The following is a 6821-nucleotide window of genomic DNA, read 5'->3' on the forward strand; positions in this document are numbered from 1 at the left end:
GGAGGAAGGTGAGGGGGAAGAAGAAGGGAGTGAGGAAGAAGATGGTGGGGAAGAGAAAAAGAGTGAGGAAGAGGAAGGGGGAGGGGAAGAGGTCTATTACTTATTCAAAGGCGCGCTAATTGTATACATCCTCCACGTCAAACACACCAGATTCACATGTTTTCCTTATTAAATGACTTCTTAAAGCAAAAAAGCAAGAGAGAGAGAGAGAGAGAGAGAGAGAGAGAGAGAGAGAACATGTCTATCGATCTATTTGTATCTTTATTCGGGGCAGGTCTTAGTAGCAAATGCGTATCCTTCGTTAAACAAGTCAAATCTCAGTGGTAAACAGACAGATCGATCGATATATGTTCTCTCTCTCTCTCTCTCTCATTAATCCGCAAAACAAAGGAATACCGAGACAAGAAGAACGAATCATTGTTACCAATATATAACAGTATCCTATCCTTTCCTTTCTTCATATTTTCCCCCTTAATCAAAATCATCATCCTATCTACACACATATACCTCTGTACCCTCTTCTCTACAGCTTCTGCTTTCCCACCATTCTTTCGCACCTGTATGCTGTTGTTTCTCGGTATTCGTGTCCACCTTCGTGCCTTTCCCAACACACACTTTTGACGGAGAGAGAAAGACCGCAGCCAAGAAAAACTGCTTGATGGATAGATGCATATGAAGATGGAAGGCTGGAAAGACAGATGCAAATGAAGATGGATAGCTGGACAGACAGGTTGAGGGAAGAAAAGAAATAGGGATGGTTAGACAGATGCATACATTAAAAAAGATTGATGGCTGCATGGAGAGGCAAACCGATATGCAAACACAGGTGGGAAGAGAGGAGAAATAAATATACCGAGAGGGAGATCAATAGCTGGATTGGCGGAGATAACGACGATGCGGATTGAGATGGAATGACAGAAAAACTGAATAGATAGATAAAGGAATGTGAATAGGTTTAAAGATAACTAACCAAGCACACAAGCTAACTAAGATAACGATACATTTACTGGGAAAGCAATAGATATCAGGGAACACAAAACCGAGGAGACGCAGAAATATGAACATCGAAGTGTCCCCCTTTCCAATTCCATTCTTCCTTCCATCAGGGACACCGTAAGGGACCGTAAGGGAGGTGAGGGAGAAGAAAAGACAAAGGGGGGGTAGGGGGTGTACCAGTGGGAGAAAGAAAAGGAGAATAGCAATAAGGGAGAACGCGTAACAGTGGAGGGAGAGGAAGGGAGTAAAAAAAGAGTAGCCGGAGAGGAGGAGGAAAGAAAAGTGGGGAGTGGGAGAGTAAAAGAGAAAGTTAAAAAGAATGATAATGGAGAAGGAAGTGAAAGAGTAGAGGAGAGGAAGAAAGTGGAGGAGTAGAGAGAAGGAAGAGGTTGGAGCGGTAAGAGTGCGTGGGTGGGGGTGTTGGAAGAAGAGGAAGGAAGTCTGGAGGAGAGCAAAAAGGAAAAGGGGAGCGAAGCATCTCATTTTTATTCCATTGTTGTGTCATAAAGCTGCAGGAAGCCACTCACAGCCATCCCTTCCTCCCCATTTTCTCCTCCTCCTCCTCCTCCTTTGCTCCTCAAGGACTCAGAACGTGGCCGGCAGGGAGGGGGGGGGGGGGGGGCAGGGGCGGGAGGTGCAAGAAGAGATGTAGTTGTGATTTGAAAGCAAGACGGACGACGCGAGTTCCGCTGCACATCCGTATTTCTTTATCCTTTATGTGGCATATCACGCGTTGCTTTATTTGTGTGTGCGTGTGTGTGTGTGTGTGTGTGTGTGTGTGTGTGTGTGTGTGTGTGTGTGTGTGTCTCTCTCTCTCTCTCACTTATTTGCGCATATTATATTGTTCCACTCCGGCACTGAAAACTTACCACATCGAAGGTTAGTGGAGCATGGCGCCGCGCCGTGACACACCTCCTGGGATGCTTCAAGATAAGTCTGAGCCACACGCCGCAATATTGTCTTACAACGATGTCACTCGATTACGGATATCACCACGATTGTTGCAAAGAAAGAGCGAGTTAAGTGTGTTCAACTCAGTAAGCAAACAATGAAAATAAGAGAATAATATAACGAATAAAGAGCGCGTATACGCTTCACACAACAAGGGATAGGACACTGACTCGCCCGCAGGGTTATCAACAGAACCGCACTTACTCTGATCGTAGCACCATGCAGCACGAACCAATAAACGTTGCAGGTGAGAACAAAATTATCCATTATGAGAACAGGCGGTATCTGCCATCACACTCATGTGTTTAAAGTTATTCTTTCCTGATGAATATTCTTTTCATTTATCCGATACGGAGCAAACCATGATGACTCACATAAGATTCATCAAAATATCAATACGAGACGGCAACCCTAATCACCTTGGGGCACCACGCCGCCACCTGCTGGGAGAGATGAGACGCGACTCAAGCCAGTCGTTCGAGATCGACACGGTTCTTCAATCGTGTGAACCAAAAACCCAACGACCAGTGATGCGACCTTTTGGAAGTCACAAAAAACGGAGAGATGTATTACAAAAGAAGAGGAAGGTGGATTATAACATTGTGGAGGAGGGCAAACAACGTGGCATTTCTTCCAGAAGAAAATCTCGAAGTCCCACACATTTGCATTAAAGATTCTCGTTATAACGATTGATATTAAGAAAAAAAAACATGGTGCAAGTCACAACACGGAAATGAAGCAATTAAAGTACTTGATGATTTCGCACCGTGTATTAAGTTTGTATAATTCTTAAAAATATGTACTCCCAATACGAGAGAGAGAGAGAGAGAGAGAGAGAGAATTGTAATTTCGCGATGAAAAGCCATGCAATGTGCAGTGCGCGGTTCGGAGCTCGACAATGACGGGCGGGAAACTCGGGCCGTGGTGGGGCGCGGCTTTGTGTCAGGGGTCTTAATGGAGCTTTTCACTGCTTATATCTCACGCCCGGACCCCGGCGCCCACAGCAAACACTCTTCTAAGTGGGCGGGGAGGAAATTTTTTATTGTTCTAGGTGCCTTATGGATTTTTTTGCTCTCTCTCTCTCTCTCTCTCTCTCTCTCTCTCTCTCTCTCTCTCTCTACATAAGTGTACCTACACAAAGGGTGGAAGTAGACTGATAAAAGTTTTAAAGTGGAGTTTCATAAGGATAATGCTGAAAATAATCACTCAATACAAGAATGAATTTACATGAATTTACATAAAAACGGTAGTGAACGAGTGTAATAAACTTCTATACTGAGGGGAAACACTTTTCATGCATTAAGAAATGGCAAGAATTGTTGAACATTAATTCCCAGCCTGTGGTGCCCGCATCCCGAGGGGTGCTTGATGGAATTGAACGGGGTGCAACAATGAGTGGCTTGAGTGAAAGTAAATCTTGAAGTCGCAAACGTTTTCATTTCTACCCTCATTGAGCTCCAGGGATGTTTAGCTGGTGGTGGCATTGGCGGCTGTGGCGGAGGCGTGAAGGGCGGCTCGTCTCGGCCAAACAGTAAGCCTGTCTGGTGGCGGCGGGCGGAGAGAGCGGCGCCGCGTCAGGGAGAGGGAAAAAAACAGCTCTCCGTGCAAAGTTTCCATCAGAGCTGACGGGTGATCCAGCAGCCTATACATACATGATCAGTCGAGGGGAAAGGCGGCTGTCGGGTGGGGAAGCAGAGGCGGCGGAGGCAGGGAGTATAAATGCAAGGAAAGACCTCCCAGCACCGTGATCTCGATCCTCGTCATCCTGCACCAGCGTATCTGAACCTCTTCCGAGTCCCAAGTAGTCAAGCAGTCTACGGTATCTAATGTATCATGCTCTACTTGAACGAATCCTCTTCCCAGCATCCACTAAAACCTACATCCTATCAAGTAAGTTCCCATCTCCTCTCCTCAACAGGCTCTTCCTCCTTCCTTCCCGCACAACAACCTGCTCAGACCTTCCTCATGCAGAAGCTGTTATAATTTCATCCATTCTTCGTAGTTTCCTTTATTTCTCTTCCCTCTGACATGATCCCTCCATTGTTTTCTGGGATCGAATTAATCATCTTTTTCGTCTGTGGGGACTCGCGGAAAATTAATGTCACTTCAATTCAAAAGAGAGAAAGAATGATAGATAGAGGTGGAAAGACAGAGAGAGTCCATTTACAGCATTGATAGGTGGGTAGAAAGATAGATAGATAGATAGATAACTAGATAGATAGAGAGCACGTCTATTCCTCGCACAGTGCACTCTCCTTCATCTGTCTTTCTTCATCGCGTGAGATGTTTATTTATTTACCTCCATGACCTCTGAACTTTTCCCTAACTTCTCTTAACAAATTCTAACAGGCACAACTCCATTCTCCCAATTTTCAGAGGCAACAGGCGGTAAACAGGTCAGCCGGGAGCACGTGTCTGACCTGACCAGAGGCGGCGGCTGACAGGAGCCCCGCAAACACCTCGACGTTGCCTGCCTGACCGAGCAAGGCAAGGTCAGACAGCTGCCAACCCTCCGCTAAGTACACGTCGTCTAGGGGGAAGCTTTTAGAATCTCAAGTGTGACGTGTTGGTGCCGGCGAAGCAAGAAGACCCGTCGCGTGGTGTTCCTTAAGAGTTCGTGAGCAGCGATGGTCCGTCCGGCAAAAAGAATAACTGCAAAATTACCACGACTTAATATGGTGTGTAGGAATATGTTAGTTGTGTGAGATAGATAGATAGATAGATAGATAGATAGGGATACATACGACTGGTTTATTAGATATCGTATTAGTCTTTAGTAACAATAATGTGGCTGATAATTCGTCTTTTTTATACCCGTGACGTGCTTAGTTGTTTCTGTCGATATTTTTACATCATTGTTTACGACTGAGTGTGTGTGTAATATGTCGACTCAACTCTGTGAAAATTCAACACTTCTAAATAACTCTGTCTCAAAAATGGTATATAAAAACCAAACTAGCCGCCACATAGCCGTTAACAAATGCATATGAAACGTTTGAAGAACCTGGCGGTAGAGACATATACATACAGACAGACAGACCAAGGGCAGACAGACATACAGACAGGGAGACAGACAAAAGGACAGGGAGATGATAAGGATGAGGAGCAGGGAGGAGGGAGGGGGGGGGGGAGATGAGATGGGAAGCCTGTTTAATCCCAGTTCCTTACGTGTGTCAGCCGCTACCACCTGTGTTAGGCTTGTACGACCCTCCTGCAGCCACACTGACGCCAGGGGGGGGGATAATGGGACGGACAGCCTCAAGTCTTCCCGTCCGAGTCATTACCTGAGACACATTAGGCCCAAGGGTTATGGTACAGTTTTATTGACTTAATTGGATTGCCCCTTCTTTCCCCTCTCTGTCTCTCTCTCTCTCTTTCTCAGGGTGGTTGGCAGACGCGGCCTTCATGTGTGGTTATGCTCGTAATCTGGAGTTAAGTGCGGATTGAAGTTGTCAGGGGTGGCGATGATGATGATGATAGTGATGGTGTATTATACTGAGTAGCATAAATGAGGATGATGAAGATGATGGTGCTGGTGGTAAGAAAGGTGATAATGATGATGATGATAGTAATGATTAAAATGATGATGCTGTTGGTGGTGATGATGAAGATGGAAGTAGTGATGATAGCGATAATGATAACACAGAAAGACACACGAACATCAACATCAAGAAGAAGAAGAAGAAAAAAAAGAAAAAGAAGAAGAAGAACAAGAACAAGAACAAGAACAAGAACAACAACAACAACAACAACAGCAACAGCAGACATCCCATTGTTCGCAAAGCTCCGGGCAAAAAAAAAGAAATTCTGTTTATTTTCCAGCGCAGCGCCGCACAATGAATGCCCTACAGGAAAATGTTTAAAGGTCGTAGTCAGTTCACCTGCCTATCTCTTTTTAATCGCTACGGTATATATATAACTCACCCACTCACTCGCCTTACTGCATGCACTACATCCCACGCAGTTTGAAGATACCTATAGAACTATTTTTTACCATTCCATTTTTGGCATGCTTTTTTTTATGTAAGAGCAGCAGATAGATTTTATTTTTTTATTTATCTGTTGGTCTGTTTCATTTACCGCAAAACAAGAAGAAGAAGAAGAAGAAGAAGAAGAAAAAGAACAACAACAACAACAACAGCAACGATAACAACAACAACCACGAACAGACTTTCACAAGGTGCTACTTTATCCCATATTCTTCCTTCAGTCACCTGGTCTTTACGCCGATCTCCGTGACCTTTAATAAAGTCAAATTTAGGTATACAGGCCATTGCTTCTTTATCAATTCCTCTTTCCTGTTCCCAAAACCAAGGTCATCCCACCACACAAATCTAGGGCAATATATATTTTCTTCCTCAAGCTATCTCAATCGTCACGCATCCAAACCACTCCTCAACATGTTCCTTGTGAGTTCTTATTTTCTGTCTTCTCACCATACATATCCAAGGACATTATCACTTTGCTCTCCTTCAAACCTCCCAGTCCTTAAAGTTACCTTCTTGCTTCCACATCATCCCTCCCTCGGCTCTTTGTACTTTTTTCCTGATCCCAAACTATCATCGTCTCATCTAGGAACATCCTCAGATCCTCCCAGTCCTTTTTCAGACTATTTACTGGCATCCTCATCTCCCTTCACTCTGTTCCTTGTACTTTACCTTTTTCTCCTCTCCTAAACCAAAGTTCCCAGCACCCAATCCGAAGACATTATTACCTTTTCTCTCCTCTAACATACCCTCTCACTCCCCCCCTCTCTCCCCCCTATACACAACAACACCCCCACTCCCAAAGGCCCTCCATCACTCATCCCTTTCTTTCATCACCGAGCCAAGAAGAAAAGACAATAACAGAGGCAGCCGTGGAAGTTATGGCCT

General features: G+C 44.8%; 1 long non-coding RNA gene across 1 annotated transcript; it reads left to right on the plus strand.

The window, feature by feature from the left end:
* The first annotated feature begins 3368 nt into the window (after positions 1-3368).
* LOC127004205 (uncharacterized) lies at positions 3369-6220 on the plus strand. Its single transcript, XR_007757685.1, has 2 exons — positions 3369-3837; positions 4324-6220. It is a non-coding gene; the product is annotated as an uncharacterized LOC127004205 (long non-coding RNA).
* Positions 6221-6821: the final 601 nt, after the last annotated feature.

This window comes from Eriocheir sinensis, chromosome 27 (genome assembly GCF_024679095.1).
Source record: "Eriocheir sinensis breed Jianghai 21 chromosome 27, ASM2467909v1, whole genome shotgun sequence".
In the NCBI taxonomy this organism is placed as follows: domain Eukaryota; kingdom Metazoa; phylum Arthropoda; class Malacostraca; order Decapoda; family Varunidae; genus Eriocheir; species Eriocheir sinensis.